General features: G+C 37.4%; 1 non-coding gene across 1 annotated transcript; it reads right to left on the reverse strand.

Annotated features, from left to right (window-relative positions):
* Positions 1-14,289: 14,289 nt before the first annotated feature.
* Positions 14,290-14,397, reverse strand: LOC148548257 (small nucleolar RNA R71). Its single transcript, XR_015897149.1, has one exon. It is a non-coding gene; the product is annotated as a small nucleolar RNA R71 (small nucleolar RNA).
* Positions 14,398-17,669: the final 3,272 nt, after the last annotated feature.

Raw genomic sequence — 17,669 nt, forward strand, 5'->3', positions numbered from 1 at the left:
TCAATTGATTTGAGTAAAAAATTTTCATTGAACTTGCTTGAATTATATCTTGTGGAACATGTTTTGAGCTAAGAACACAAGCTTGTGAGTTTTGAGCCTAATTGTGTGGTTACATCTTATAACCACTTATTTTGCTTCTTGTGTGCCTTATTCTCTTTATATCATTGTAATCTTTGATTTGTTTGATTCTTTAAGTCCATTATTCCTTGTATACATGTATTTATATGATTTAGGCCATCATTTCAATTAGCTCACTCACCCAAATAGCCTTACCTTTTATCTTCCATTGTTAGCCAACTTTGAGACTACGATTAACCCACTTGTTCTTAATATTAACACATTACAAGCCTTAAAGCGAAAAGTAATAAATGTCCTTTATTTGGATCTTTGATTAGCTTAGGCTAGTGAGTGTATATCATTCAAGTGTGGGGACACTTGGGACATTGGTTGGGAAAAGGTGTGTTGTATCTTTATTGAAAATCATGTGAATTGGGTACATACTCATGCGTTAATTAAATGTAAAACCATATGCATTGATACTTTTGTATATACTTTATTGAAAAAAGAAAAAAATGAGAAAATAAAAAGGAAAAAAAATAGATACAAAAGAAAAAGAAAAAATAGAAAAAAAAAGAAAAAACAGAAAAGAAATAAAAAGGGGACAAAATGCCCCAAAGTGAAGCTCAATAACAATCAATGCATATGAGTTGTAATAAAAAAAAAAAGAATGAATGAGTATGTTAGAAAGTGAAGAATGGGTACTTAGGTTAGCTTTGAAATTGTATAGGTTGTCATAGGTTAGGTGGGAAGTTTAAGTTAATCAAAGATTCAAATTCTAGTCCACTTGACCATATGCATCCTTCCTTGACCCTAGCCCCATTACAACCTATGAGAAAGACCTCGTGATATGTGTATGCATGCATGAAATAATTGTTGATTATTAGATGAAAAAAAAATCTTAGAAAGCATGATTAGAGGAGAATTGCGTGAATCGACCCTATACACTTGAGCGATTAGAGCGGATACATGTACGGTGAGGGTTCAATGCTCAATTACATATTTTCACCTAGAATCATCACTTTTCTCGCAAGTTTGTACAAAATCTTTAATAACTCAATTCAATTGTGGTTTGTCTTGGTCGCTAAGACCTTTAGCCCTCATGTGCATATATGTTTACTTGGAAATTGATTTATTTTGGCCAAGTAGTTGCATGTAGGTAGATTGCATATAGTTTCTTTGCATTGAATAAATGATAGTACCCTTTACCTCTCTCTTGCTTAAGCATGAAGACATGCTTGGTTTAAGTGTGGGGAGATTTTATGCACCACTATTTCGTGGTACATTTTGTGCTTAATTTAGGTGGATTTTATCCACTTTACCCACATTTATTCAATGAAATAGTATGGTTTCATAGTTTTCTCCTAATTTGTGCTTAAGTGTAAAAGCATACTTTTTAGACCCTTAATTTGCTAATTTTAATTCACCTTTGATTCCACTAGATGTCTTGATACGTTTGTTGAGTGATTTTAGATTCAAAAGACTAGGAATAGATCAAAGGAATGAAGAAAAAAGCATGCAAAATGGAGAAATTATGGAAAATCAAGGATTTGGGATGCACTCATCGACATGCGCACGTGAAATTGAAGTTGCCAGGCGACGCGTACGCGTACATGACGCGTACACATGGAAAGTAAAATTGCCAAGCGACGTGTACGCGTGACCCACGCGTACGCGTCGATGCTCGCACGTGACTCCATTAAAGTGAAAATGCTGGGGGCAAATTATGGGCTTCCCAGGCCCAAATCCAACTCAATTCTGAGCGTATTACATGCAGAAATCAAGAAGAGTCAAGGGGGGTGATGCCAGGGCATCATGGCCTGTTTTTCTATGCTTTTTCAGTAGATTTTAATTCAGTTTTCATACAATTTTTGCTGATAAAGGAGCAAAAGCATGATAAATCTCTGCATGAAACAAAATCCCAAGCATAGGTGAATTTTAGTTAATATACATGGTAAATATGATGAAAAGATCACACTAAGTGAAAGTATGATTTTGAGCATTATTAGCATACTTAGTATAGTAAAGTTTATCTTGTATGTTACTTTGATACACTTTGTTTGCTTGATTTCAGACCAAAAGAAGCAGAGAAGAGCCACGTTAGTGGCTACGTTAGCGCCACTAACGTGGCCATTAAAGTGGAAGGAAGGAAAGCTTGGAAAGCTAGTGAGAATGTTAACGCCACTAACGTTAGCAAAAGGCAAGAAGACCCACGTTAGCGACCCCGTTAGCTTCACTAACATGGGCACTAACGTGGAAGAAAAGAGAAGCCCCAACGTTAGTGAGAAAGTTAATGGCATTAACTTTGAAGAAGGAAAGGGAAACGCCAACGTTAGTGGTAAAAGTGAGTGCCACTAACGTTTGCGAAGGCTAGAAGACTCACGTTAGCTTCCACGTTAGTTACATTAACGTGGGGACTAACGTGGAAGGAAAGGGAAACGCCAACGTTAGTGGAAAAGGTGAGTGCCACTAACGTTGGCGAAGCAAAGGAAGACCCACGTTAATGGCCACATTAGTGTAGTTAACGTGGACATTAACGTAGGCAAAAATCTCACCTGGCAGCCTGACCATGCCTTCTTCAGACAAGAATAACTTGAGCCATAAAGCTCCAAATGAGGTGATTCTAGTGGCATTGGAAAGTAGGATTCCAAAGCTTTCCAAGCATATATGGAACTACATGGTGGACACTAAATTTGAGGGAGAAAACCTGCCCCGAAAGTGCAAAGATGAACATGGTATCAACCTGTAGTAAGGCCAGCTGACCTCTTCACCTTCCAAGAAGTGTAACTCGAGTTGTAGAGCTCCAAATGATGCGCTTCCAAAGGCGATGGAAAGTAGACATCCAGAGCTTTTCAACAATATATAATAGTATGGGGTGGACATTGATTTTGAGCTCCAGATCCTGGAAATATTAAGCCCCTGGTCGCTAGCGTTATCGGGACTCACGTTTTCCATTAACGCTAGCAACTATGCCAGCGACCATGTGCACTTCAAAGGAGCATAACTTGAGTTATAGAGATCCAATTGAGGTGATTCCAGTTGCGTTAGAAAGCTGACATTCAGAGTTTTCCAACAATATATAATACTCTATAGTGGACATGAAATTGGAGCACAAACAAGAGGCATCTTTTAAGCCCCAAAAATACCAACTGGGCAGCAAGTGCAACGTTAGCCACAATAACTTTAGCACTAATGCCACACTTGTAGCGTTAGTGTGGCTAACTTTAGCACTAACTTTAGCACCTGGACTTCAACTTAACTCACTTCTCTCTCAAGTCCACTTCAAAGCTCAAGCAAGCAAGCCCACAATTGTCAACCAATCAAGGCCACAAGAAGCATCTAGAATAGGAATTTTCATTTAATTGTAATTTGCTTTTAATTTCATTTTGTAATTTAGGAGAGCCTATATAAAGGCCTTAGTTTTTACATTAAAGGCATTCTGGAGTATTGAAGGAAGGAGGAGAGAGTGAAGGCCAATTCAAACTTCTGTGAATTGGTACACTCTAAGGGGAGTGGGTCTTCGGACCCCTCCCCTCAACCACTCTTCTTCCTTTTCTCTTATTTTCTTCCTTAGGAGTAGTTTCGTTTTAGTTGTAATTTTCATTTATGAATTTTGAAGTTTCAATTTCAGTTTCAATCTTCATCTTTACTTTTCTGCACTTTCTTTCTTTTCTATTTTGGTAGAGCAATGATCAACTAACTCTTTTCATTGGGTTAGAGAGCTCTATTGTGATTCAATGGATTAAGTGTAGTTCTTATTCTTATTCTTCTTTCTTTTCTCTTGATTTTACTAAAGAGCTTTCGATCTTCATCCAATTGGGTAGTTATCTTGGAAAAGAAGCTATTCATACTTGGATCTCTTCTGAACCTTGGAAGAGGAATGAAGAGATCATGCTAGAAATGCTTTCTCATGTTGTACCAAATTGGGTTTGGAAGGATATGTGACTATAATCCTCCAACACTTGATTTGGGAATGCATGTGGTATAATCAGTGACCATACTTCATCTCTTCTCATGAGCAATTGACCAAGGAATTGGCTATTGATCAATATTTGAGAGATTGAATTACAAGGAATTGTAATTCGATCACTTAAGATTGCCAAGGAGATCAATGAACGCATTGATTGAGGAAGAGATGAGAATGAACTTGATCTGGAGGATTGCAATATCTCTTGATCCCAATGTTCATTTTATTTTTAGTTCTTACATTTACTTTTCTTGCCATTTTACTTTTCTGCACTTTATTGCTTTCTTTACTTTTATGCCATTTACATTTCCTTGTTGCTTATCACTCCAATCTGATTCATCTAACTAGGATAATCAATTAACTATTGATTGCTTAATCCGTTAATCTCTGGGGGATTCGACCTCACTTTTTTGTGAGTTATTACTTGACGACAATTCGGTACACTTGCCGAAGGAAAATTGTTGAGAGACAAGTTTCCGCGTGTATCAAGTTTATGGCGCCGTTACCAGGGATTAGTTGTGATTAACAAACTACCGGTTAATTGATTACCTAGATTAGACATTTTCTTTTGTTTTGGCTTGTTCATGTAATTATTTTTGTTCTTTGTTTTCTATGCTCTGCAACTGTTTGTGTTAATGCCTCACCAAGAAGCCCCTGTTCGTGACAGCTCTGGCTCTTGGTGATTTTGTTATTAATACAACAGTTCCTTTTACTTAGCTTCTTTTCAAATAAAATTGGCATATGATCATATTCTAAGTTTGGTGTTGCCCTGCAACAATCTGTTTTCAATCTTTCTGGATACTTGCATCGATTCCAAGAGAAAGTGTCACACTAAGTTTGGTGTGCCACTTATTTTTCTATGCAATGTATCCAGCAACACCACTTGTTTGTACAATCATAATGCCTTTGCTTGTTTGGCCTGCAGTGTTATCCTTAATTTTTGCTTGCTTAACCGCATACATCACTTACAATTCAGTATGTAAGACGTTCATGACCCATCATAGACCCCACCACCACTGTTTTATTTGCTGCTTGAAGACAAGCAATTAGTCTAAATTGGTATGGGAAGGGAGAAAAGTAGGAGAAAAAGGGCAACAACAATGAAAATGAACTACAAGGTGGTAAAGTTCCTTTTTCCTCTTACTTATTTCCAGTACATTCAATTACATGATTGTCTTCTAATTTCTTTGTATGTATGTGTGCTAGCTCCTTATGAATAAGCATAGTTTGATTTTTGAATTACAATATGTTGCTGTGACATTATGATTGCCACCTTGAATTTTTGTGAGTCCAAAGCAATGAAGTTTCATGATCATAAACAAACAAGGTCATTTAAGAAGAAGTTAGCATGAGCATATAAGTATTGGGAAGCTAGCATGACTATTGTTGCTCAATTATATTTGAATTTATTTAATTGAAGTTTTCATCTAGGACATTTTATGAAATTTTTGAAATCATGAAAACCTTGAAAAAGAAATTACAAATAAGGCAAGGAAAGAAAAAGGGAGAGAATGAGAAAGTTGAAGGCTCTGAGTACCAATGACAATTCAATTGTTAAGTGCTTGTGGTATTTATGTATCAAGCAAAAAGCTTGAAAACAAAACATTTAGAGTCAAGGCTAGGCTCAAGTGCAAAAGCACTCCCTCAAAGCTCAAGGCTCTGAGCATCAATGATTAGAGAATCAAGAAGACAAGAAAACAAAATGAGCTAAAAGAGTCCTCTGATTAAATGCTTGTGGTGCTTATGTATCAAGTGGTAATACTTGAAAACAAAGCACTTAGAGTCGTAGCTTTCAAATCATGGTGCAAAGCACCTGAGAAGATAAGATAAAAAGAGAATGACAAGCTTGTTCAAGGAAGAAACATACAGAAAAGATTTCATAAAATGAGCTAGATAGATGCATCAATCATCTGAATTTCTTTTGTGATTGTTGCATGCATAGAAAGCTAGCTAACCATTTACACTGCTACTCTTCTTACCTTGGATTTCAAACCTTATTGTATGATTCTCTTCTTGCTTGAGGACAAGCAAGCTTTAATTTTGGTGTTGTGATGCCAGGGCATCATGGCCTATTTTTCTATGCTTTTTCAGTAGATTTTAATTCAATTTTCATACAATTTCTACTGATAAAAGAGTAAAAGCATGATAAATCTCTGCATGAAACAAAATCCCAAGCATAGGTGAATTTTAGTTAATATACATGGTAAATATGATGAAATAGATCACACTAAGTGAAAGTATGATTTTGAGCATTATTAGCACACTTAGTATAGTAAAGTTTATCTTGTATGTTACTTTGATACACTTTGTTTGCTTGATTCCAGACCAAAAGAAGCAGAGAAGAGACACGTTAGTGGCTACGTTAGCACCACTAACGTGGCCATTAAAGTGGAAGGAAGGAAAGCTTGGAAAGCTAGTGAGAACGTTAACGCCACTAACGTTAGCAAAAGGCAAGAAGACCCACGTTAGCGACCCCGTTAGCTTCACTAACGTGGGCACTAACATGGAAGAAAAGAGAAGCCCCAACGTTAGTGAGAAAGTTAATGGCATTAACTTTGAAGAAGGAAAGGGAAACGCCAACGTTAGTGGTAAAAGTGAGTGCCACTAACGTTTGCGAAGGCTAGAAGACTCACGTTAGCTTCCACGTTAGTTACATTAACGTGGGGACTAACGTGGAAGGAAAGGGAAACGCCAACGTTAGTGGAAAAGGTGAGTGCCACTAACGTTGGCGAAGCAAAGGAAGACCCACGTTAATGGCCACGTTAGTGTAGTTAACGTGGACATTAACGTAGGCAAAAATCTCACCCGGCAGCCTGACCATGCCTTCTTCAGACAAGAATAACTTGAGCCACAAAGCTCCAAATGAGGTGATTCTAGTGGAATTGGAAAGTAGGATTCCAAAGCTTTCCAAGCATATATGGAACTACATGGTGGACACTAAATTTGAGGGAGAAAACCTGCCCCGAAAGTGCAAAGATGAACATGGTATCAACCTGTAGTAAGGCCAGCTGACCTCTTCACCTTCCAAGAAGTGTAACTCGAGTTGTAGAGCTCCAAATGATGCGCTTCCAAAGGTGTTGGAAAGTAGACATCCAGAGCTTTCCAACAATATATAATAGTATGGGGTGGACATTGATTTTGAGCTCCAGAATCTGGAAATATTAAGCCCCTGGTCGCTAGCGTTATCGGGACTCACGTTTTCCATTAACGCTAGCAACTACGCCAGCGACCATGTCCACTTCAAAGGCGTATAACTTGAGTTATAGAGATCTAATTGAGGTGATTCCAGTTGCGTTAGAAAGCTGACATTCAGAGCTTTCCAACGATATATAATACTCTATAGTGGGCATGAAATTGGAGCACAAACAAGAGGCATCTGTTAAACCCCAAAAACACCAACTGGGCAGCAAGTGCAATGTTAGCCACAATAACTTTAGTACTAACGCCACACTTGTAGCGTTAGTGTGGCTAACTTTAGCACTAACTTTAGCACCTGGACCTCAACTTAACTCACTTCTCTCTCAAGTCCACTTCAAAGCTCAAGCAAGCAAGCCCACAACTGTCAACCAATCAAGGCCACAAGAAGCATCTAGAATAGGAATTTTCATTTAATTGTAATTTTCTTTTAATTTCATTTTGTAATTTAGGAGAGCCTATATAAAGGCCTTAGTTTTTACATTAAAGGCATTCTGGAGAATTGAAGGAAGAGGGAGAGAGTGAAGACCAATTCGAACGTCTGTGAATTGGCACACTCCAAGGGGAGTGGGTCTTCGGACCCCTCCCCTCAACCACTCTTCTTCCTTTTCTCTTCTTTTCTTCCTTAGGTGTAGTTTCATTTTAGTTGTAATTTTCATTTATGAATTTTGAAGTTTCAATTTCAGTTTCAATCTTCATCTTTACTTTTCTGCACTTTCTTTCTTTTCTATTTTGGTAGAGCAATGATCAACTAACTCTTTTCATTGGGTTAGAGAGCTCTATTGTGATTCAATGGATTAAGTGTAGTTCTTATTCTTCTTCTTCTTTCTTTTCTCTTGATTTTACTAGAGAGCTTTCGATCTTCATCCAATTGGGTAGCTATCTTGGAAAAGAAGCTATTCATACTTGGATCTCTTCTGAACCTTGGAAGAGGAATGAAGAGATCATGCTAGAAATGCTTTCTCATGTTGTACCAAATTGGGTTTGGAAGGATATGTGACTATAATCCTCCAACACTTGATTTGGGAATGCATGTGGTATAATCAGTGACCATACTTCATCTCTTCTCATGAGCAATTGACCAAGGAATTGGCTATTGATCAATATTTGAGAGATTGAATTACAAGGAATTGTAATTCGATCACTTAAGATTGCCAAGGAGATCAATGAACGCATTGATTGAGGAAGAGATGAGAATGAACTTGATCCGGAGGATTGCAATATCTCTTGATCCCAATGTTCATTTTATTTTTAGTTCTTACATTTACTTTTCTTGCCATTTTACTTTTCTGCACTTTATTGCTTTCTTTACTTTTATGCCATTTACATTTCCTTGTTGCTTATCACTCCAATCTGATTCATCTAACTAGGATAATCAATTAACCATTGATTGCTTAATCCATTAATCCATGTGGGATTCGACCTCACTCTTTTGTGAGTTATTACTTGACGACAATTCGGTACACTTGCCGAAGGAAAATTGTTGAGAGACAAGTTTCCGCGTGTATCGGGGGGGGGGGGATCACATAGTTTAATTTAGATATAGTTTCTAGAGAGAGAAGCTCTCTCTTCTCTCTAGAATTAGGTTAGAGGTAGATTAGGATTTCTTAGATCTAGGTTTATCTCATGCTTTGATTTACTTTTCCTCTACAATTTCTTCTTCTTCTACCCTTGCTTTCCTAGTTTAGCTTTTTATTTCTTGAAATTCTTTACCTTGTTGATGCACTTTTGTTTCTCTTATTTTTCTTTAATGCAATTTATGTTTGATTTCTTTTATTGTTGATTTGAGTTGTTGTTGTTAATTTTCTTGCAATTGATAGTTGTAAATTTACTTTTCTTGCAATCTTATTTTGGTTTCCTTTTATGTCTTCCAAGTGTTTGATAAAATGCTTGGAAGGATGTTAGAGTAGATTTTTGTGTTCTTGGCTTGGGATGGTAACTTAGGTGAACTTGATTTACTAATGTCCAAGTCTTGATAATTGGTGTCCATTGACTCTAGCCTTCCCTAAATTAATTAGTGAGAAGGTTAGGACTTATGGATTAGGATTGGTGTAACTCATTTGACTTTCCTTTATTCGTTAGAGGATGACTTAATGGGATTAATCCTTACAATTATCATGTTGTGGTTAGTAGCAAGGATATAGATCCTTGACCATCGTTCCTTGCCAAGATCTTTTTATCATGAGTTTACCTTTACTTTCTTGCCATTTATCCTTCATGTCTCTTATTCAAAACCCCAAAATATACATCTCATAACCAATAACAAGAACACTTCCCTGCAATTCCTTTGAGAGACGACCCGAGGTTTGAATACTTCGGTTATTTTTATTGGGATTTGTACTTGTGACAAACAATTTTTTGCATGAGAAGATTATTTGTTGGTTTAGAAATTATACTTGCAACAAGATTTCATTTGTGAAATTCCTTACTAACCAATTTTCCATTCATCAACAGTCTAACAACTTCCTAGCTAATCACGGCAAGCTTAAATACCAACTTGCAGTTACAATTACTCAAGTTACACCCTCCTTCAAACTAGGAATATGAATGTCTAAAAGACCTAGTTTGGAAACATTCACTGTAAAAGGACCTGGAGCCAAGGCCTTGGTTAAGAAATCAGCAAGTTGATTACTAGAAGAAATTGGTATCAAATGAGTAAGACCTTACAAATGTTAGTTTCGAGCAATGTGACAATCCACTTCTATATTCTTTGTACGTTCATGAAATATGGGGTTAGTAGCAAGGTGAATGGCAGAACAATTATCATAAGAAAGGGTGATGGTTCAATTAATAGCATACTAAGATCTTTGATGAGCAGATAATTTATACGCTTTTTGGCATTATTTTTAGTATATTTTTAGTAGAATCTAGTTACTTTTAGGGATGTTTTCATTAGTTTTTATGTTAAATTCACATTTCTGGACTTTACTATGAGTTTGTGTATTTTTCTGTGATTTCAGGTATTTTCTGGCTGAAATTGAGGGACTTGAGCAAAAATCAGATTTAGAGGTTGAAGAAGGACTGCTGATGTTGTTGGATTCTGACCTCCCTGCACTCAAAGTGGATTTTCTGGAGCTACAGAACTCAAAATGGCGCACTTCCAATTGCGTTGGAAAGTAGACATCCAGAGCTTTCCAGCAATATATAATAGTCCATACTTTGGCCGAGTTTATATGACGTAAAAGGGCGTTGAACGCCAGTTCTACGCTGCTGTCTGGAGTTAAACGCCAGAAACACGTCACAAACCAGAGTTGAACGCCAGAAACACGTTACAACCTGGCGTTCAACTCTAGAAAGAGCCTCTGCATGTGTAACATTCAAGCTCAGCCCAAGCACACACCAAGTGGGCCCCGGAAGTGGATTTATGCATCAATTACTTATCTCTGTAAACCCTAGTAACTAGTTTAGTATAAATAGGACTTTTTACTATTGTATTAGACATCTTATGATCTTTGGAACATCTTTTGATCTATTGATCACGTTTTGGGGGCTGGCCATTCGGCCATGTCTGGACCTTTCACTTATGTATTTTCAACGGTAGAGTTTCTACACTCCATAGATTAAGGTGTGGAGCTCTACTGTTTCTCATGAATTAATGCAAAGTACTACTATTTTTCTATTCAATTCAACTTATTCCGCTTCTAAGATATTCATTCACACTTCAACATGAATGTGATGAATGTGACAATCATCATCATTCCCCTACGAACGCGTGCCTGACAACCACTTCCGTTCTACCTTAGATTGAATGAGTATCTCTTGGATCTCTTAATCAGAATCTTCGTGGTATAAGCTAGATTGATGGCGGCATTCATGAGAATCCAGAAAGTCTAAACCTTGTCTGTGGTATTCCGAGTAGGATTCAGGGATTGAATGACTGTGACGAACTTCAAACTCGCGAGTGTTGGGCGTAGTGACAGATGCAAAAGGAGGGTGAATCCTATTCTAGTATGATCGAGAACCTTAGATGATTAGCCGTGCCGTGACAGAGCATTTGGACCATTTTCACAAGAGGATAGGATGCAGCCATTGACCACGGTAATGCCTCCAGATGATTAGCCATGCAGTGACAGCGCATCGGACTATTTTCCAGAGAGGATGAAAAGTAGCCATTGACAATGGTGATGTCCTTACATAAAGCCAGCCATGGAAAGGAGTAAGACTGATTGGATGAAGACAGCAACAAAGCAGAGGTTCAGAGGAACGAACGCATCTCCATACACTTATATGAAATTCTCACCAATGATATACATAAGTATTTCTATCTTTATTTTCTGTCTATTTATTATTCATTTTTCGAAAACTCCATAATTAATTATTATCCGCCTGACTGAGATTTACAAGATGACCATAGCTTGCTTCATACCAACAATCTCCGTGGGATCGACCCTTACTCACGTAAGGTTTTATTACTTGGATGACCCAGTGCACTTGCTGGTTAGTTGTATTGAAGTTATGAATGAAAAACGATTTATTAAGACGTGCGTACAGAGTTTTTGGCGCCGTTGCCTAAGATCACAATTTCGTGCACCAATCTTTCATCACAAAGGACAGCCATTGATGTTGGCATGTGGTTGCAGCTAAGGCTCTGTATTCTGCTTCCGAGGATGACCTAAGTACGATACTCTGTATTTCGTTGCCGGGGATTGTTCGAGTTTGGACAACTAACGGTTCATCTTGTTGCTCAGATTAGGTAATTTTCTTTTTGTTTTATTTTCAAAAATTTTTTGGAAAAAAAATATTTTCAAAAATTTTTCAAAAATCTTTCAAAAATTTCTCATCTGTTTTCGAAAATTATTCTAAATTTTTAAGAATGAATTTTAGAGTTTCATGAAAAATGTTGGAGCCTGGCTGGCTGTAAAGCCATGTCTAATTCTTTTGGATAGGGGCTTCCAACCATCAGCATAGAGGCAAGTTAATTTGAACATCAGCTGTTGCATGCCTGATTTGTATCTTCTAAAGCTTGGCTGGCTATTAAGCCATGCCTAACCCTCAGATTGGAGCTTTAGACTAAGAGTACAAGTTTCCTGGAATTCATATTAAAAATTTTGGAATCCTTATTTTTCTTTTTTACATTAATTTTTGAAAAATCCAAAAAAATCATAAAATCATAAAAATAAAAAAAAAATATTTTGTGTTTCTTGTTTGAGTCTTGAGTCAATTTTTAAGTTTGGTGTCAATTGCATTTTTTCTAAAAATTTTTATGCATTTTTCGAAAATTCATGCATTCATAGTGTTCTTCATGATCTTCAAGTTGTTCTTGGTAAGTCTTCTTGTTTGATCTTGATGTTTTCTTGTTTTGTGTCTTTTCTTGTTTTTCATGTGCATTTTTGCATTCATAGTGTCTGAACATGAAAGATTTCTAAGTTTGGTGTCTTGCATATTTTCTTTGCATATAAAATTTTCAAAAATAAGTTCTTGATGTTCATCTTGACATTCAAAGTGTTCTTGGTGTTCATCCTGACATTCATAGCATTCTTGCATACATTCATTGTTTTAATCCAAAATTTTCATGCATTGAGTCTTTTTCATGTTTTTCTCTCTCATCATTAAAAATTCAAAAATCAAAAAAATATCTTCTCCTTTTTATTCTCATAAATTCGAAAATTTGAGTTGACTTTTTCAAAACTTTTCAAAATTTAGTTGTTTCTTATGAGTCAAATCAAATTTTCAATTTAAAAATCTTATCTTTTTCAAAATCTTTTTCAAAAATCAAATCTTTTTCATTTTTCTTATTTATTTTCGAAAATTTTAAAAATATTTTTCAAAAATCTTTTCTTAATTTTTTCTTATAATTTTCGAAAATATCATCAACAATTAATGTTTTGATTCAAAAATTTCAAGTTTGTTACTTACTTGTTAAGAAAGATTCAAACTTGAAGTTCTAGAATCATATCTTGTGATTTCTTGTGAATCAAGTCATTAATTGTGATTTAAAAATCAAATCTTTTTCAAAATTAATTTCAATCATATCTTTTCAAAAATATCTTTCTATCTTATCTTTTTCAAAATCATATCTTTTTAAAACATATCTTTTTCAAAAATTTGATTTTAAAATATCTTCTCTAACTTCTTATCTTCTTATCTTTTCAAAATTGATTTTCAAATTTGTTTCAACTAACTAACTAACTTTTTGTTTGTTTCTTATCTTTTTCAAAACTACCTAACTAACTCTCTCTCTCTAATTTTCGAAAATATCTCCCTCTTTTTCAAAAATTCTTTTTAATTAACTAATTGTTTCAATTTTTAATTTTAAACTTGATTTCATTCCTAATTTTCGAAAATCACTAACCTCTTTTCAAAATTTTATTTTTGAAAATTCTCTTTCTCTCTCATCTCCTTCTATTTATTTATTCATCTACTAACACTTCTCTCTCATCCAAAAATTCAAACACTACCTCCCTCTCTGTGTTCGAGTTTTTCCTCTTCTCTTCTTTACATTACATTCTTTTCTTCTTCTACTCACACAGGGGAACCTCTATACCTGGGTAAAAAGGATCCCTATTATTATTATTTTTCTGTTCCCTCTTTTTCATATGAGCAGGAGCAAGGATAAAAACATTCTTGTTGAAGCAGACCCTGAACCTGAAAGGACTCTGAAGAGGAAACTAAGAGAAGCTAAAATACAACAATCTAGAGATAACCTTACAGAAATTTTCGAACAAGAAGAGGATATGGCAGCCAAAAATAATAATAATGCAAGGAGGATGCTTGGTGACATTACTGCACCTAATTCCAATTTACATGGAAGAAGCATCTCCATCCCCACCATTGGAGCAAACAATTTTGAGCTGAAACCTCAATTAGTTTCTCTGATGCAACAGAACTGCAAGTTCCATGGACTTCCATCTGAAGATCCTTTTCAGTTCTTAACTTAATTTTTGCAGATCTGTGATACTTTTAAGACTAATGGAGTAGATCCTGAAGTCTACAGGCTCATGCTTTTCCCTTTTACTGTAAGAGACAGAGCTAGAGTGTGGTTGGACTCTCAACCCAAAGATAGCCTGAACTCTTGGGATAAGCTGGTCACAGCTTTCTTAGCCAAGTTCTTTCCTCCTCAAAAGCTTAGTAAGCTTAGAGTGGATGTTCAAACCTTCAAACAGAAAGAAGGTGAATCCCTCTATGAAGCTTGGGAGAGATACAAGCAACTGACCAAAAAGTGTCCTTCTGACATGCTTTCAGAATGGACCATCCTGGATATATTCTATGATGGTCTGTCTGAATTAGCTAAGATGTCATTGGATACTTCTGCAGGTGGATCCATTCACCTAAAGAAAACGCCTGCAGAAGTTCAAGAACTCATTGACATGGTTGCTAATAACCAGTTCATGTACACTTCTGAGAGGAATCCTGTGAGTAATGGGACGCCTCAGAAGAAGGGAGTTCTTGAAATTGATACTCTTAATGCCATATTGGCTCAGAACAAAATATTGACTCAGCAAGTCAATATGATTTCTCAGAGTCTGAATGGAATGCAAGCTACATCCAACAGTACTCAAGAGGCATCTTCTGAAGAAGAAGCTTATGATCCTGAGAACCTTGTAATAGCAGAGGTGAATTATATGGGTGAACCCTATGGAAACACCTATAATTCCCCATGGAGAAATCACCCAAATCTCTCATGGAAGGATCAAAAGCCTCAACAAGGCTTTAATAATGGTGGAAGAAACAGGTTTAGCAATAGCAAGCCTTTTCCATCATCCACTCAGCAACAGACAGAGAACTCTGAACAAAATACCTCTAATTTAGCAAACTTAGTCTCTGATCTATCTAAGGCCACTGTAAGTTTCATGAATGAAACAAGGTCCTCCATTAGAAATTTGGAAGCACAAGTGGGCCAGCTGAGTAAAAGGATCACTGAAATCCCTCTTAGTACTCTCCCAAGTAATACAGAAGAAAATCCAAAAGGAGAGTGCAAGGCCGTTGATATAACCATCATGGCCGAATCCAAGGAAGAAGGGGAGGACGTGAATCCCAAGGAGGAAGACCTCCTGGGACGTCCAGTGATCAATAAGGAGTTTCCCTCTGAGGAACCAAAGGAATCTGAGACTCAACTAGAGACCATAGAGATTCCATTAAACCTCCTTATGCCATTCATGAGCTCTGATGAGTATTCCTCTTCTGAAGAGAATGAAGATGTTACTAAAGAGCAAGTTGCCAAGTTCCTTGGTGCAATCATGAAGCTGAATGCCAATTTATTTGGTAATGAGACTTGGGGAGATGAACCTCCCCTGTTCACCAATGAACAGAATGCATTGGATCAACTGAGATTGCCTCAGAAGAAACAGGATCCTGGAAAGTTCCTGATACCTTGTACCATAGGCACCATGACCTTTGAGAAGGCTCTGTGTGACCTGGGGTCAGGAATAAACCTCATGCCACTCTCTATAATAGAGAAACTAGGAATCTTTGAGGTACAAGCTGCTAAAATCTCATTAGAGATGGCAGACAATTCCAGAAAATAGGCTTATGGACAAGTAGAGGACATATTAGTAAAGGTTGAAGGCCTTTACATCCCTGCTGATTTCATAATCCGAGATACTGGGAAGGATGAGGATGAATCCATCATCCTTGGAAGACCCTTCCTAGCCACAGCAAGAGCTGTGATTGATGTTGACAGAGGTGAACTAGTCCTTCAAATGAATAAGGACTCCCTTATGTTTAAAACACAAGGTCATCCTTCTATAAACATGGAAAAGAGGCACAGTAAGCTTCTCTCAAAACAGAGTCAACCAGAGCCCCCACAGTCAAACTCTAAGTTTGGTGTTGGGAGGCCACAACCAAATTCTAAGTTTGGTGTTGGGGAGTCTCAACAATGCTCTGAACATCTGTGAGGCTCCATGAGAGCCCACTGTCAAGCTATTGACATTAAAGAAGCGCTTGTTGGGAGGCAACCCAATTTTTATTTATCTAATTTTTATTTTCATTGTTTTTCATGTTTTATTAGGTTCATGATCATGTGGAGTCACAAAATAAATATAAAAATTGAAAATGGAATCAAAAACAGCAGAAGAAAAATCACACCCTGGAGGAGGATCTCACTGGCGTTTAAACGCCAGTAAGGAGCATCTGTCTAGCGTTCAACGCCAGAACAGAGCATGTTTCTGGCGTTGAACGCCAGAAACAAGCAGCATCCTGGCGTTCAGACGCCAGAAAGGCACAGTGAAGAAGAGCTAGCGCTGAACGCCAGAAACAAGCATCTGGCTGGCGTTCAACGCCAGAAATATGCTGCATCTGGGCGTTGAACGCCCAGAACAAGCATCAATTCGGCGTTTAAACGCCAGAATTGCATGCAAAGGCATTTTACATGCCTAATGGGTGCAGGATGCAATTCTTTGACACCTCAGGATCTGTGGACCCCACAGGATCAACTCAGCATCTGTGGACCCCACAGGATCCCCACCTACCACCACTCACTCTCTTCCCTCTTCTAAATGTTCATCCTCTCTTCCCAATAAACACTCTTCCCTAAAACTCTTCACCAATCACCTCAATCTCTCTTCCCTATCACCACTTCACCACTCACATCCATCCACTCTTCCCCATAAACCTACCTCATAAACTCCACCTACCTTCAAAATTCAAAATCAATTTCCCACTCAAATCCCACCCTTATGGCCGAACCTTACCCCCTCCCTTCCCTATATATAGCCCTCCATTCTTCCTCATTTTCACACAACACAACCCTCTCTTCTCTTCTTGGCCAAATACACCTCTCCCTCCTCTCCTCCATATTTTCTTCTTCTTCTTCATCTATTCTTTCTTCTCTTTCTCGAGGGCGAGCAATATTCTAAGTTTGGTGTGGTAAAAGCATAAGCTTTTTGTTTTTCCATTACCATTGATGGCACCCAAGACTGGAGAATCCTCTAGAAAAGGGAAAGGGAAGATAAAAGCTTCCACCTCTGAGTCATGGGAGATGGAAAGATTCATCTCCAAAGCTCATCAAGACCACTTCTATGATGTTGTAGCCAAGAAGAAGGTGATCCCCGAGGTCCCTTTCAAACTCAAGAGAAATGAGTATCCGGAGATCCGACATGAGATCCATAGAAGAGGTTGGGAAGTTCTAACAAACCCCATCCAACAAGTCGGAATTCTAATGGTTCAAGAGTTCTATGCTAATGCATGGATCACAAGGAACCATGATCAAAGTAAGAACCCGAACCCAAAGAATTATCTCACCATGGTTCGGGGGAATTACTTAGATTTTAGTCCGGAAAATGTAACATTGGCGTTTAACTTGCCAATGATGGAAGAGAACGCACGCCCCTACACAAGGAGAGTCCACTTTGATCAAAGGTTGGTCCAAGTCCTCATGGACATATGTGTGGAAGGAGCTCAATGGAAGATTGACTCAAAAGGCAAACCGGTTCAACTGAGAAGATTGGACCTTAAGCCTGTAGCTAGAGGATGGTTGGAGTTCATTCAACGCTCAATCATTTCCACTAGCAAC

This window comes from Arachis ipaensis, chromosome B8 (assembly GCF_059453495.1).
Source record: "Arachis ipaensis isolate K30076 ecotype BB chromosome B8, ASM5945349v1, whole genome shotgun sequence".
Lineage (NCBI taxonomy): Eukaryota > Viridiplantae > Streptophyta > Magnoliopsida > Fabales > Fabaceae > Arachis > Arachis ipaensis.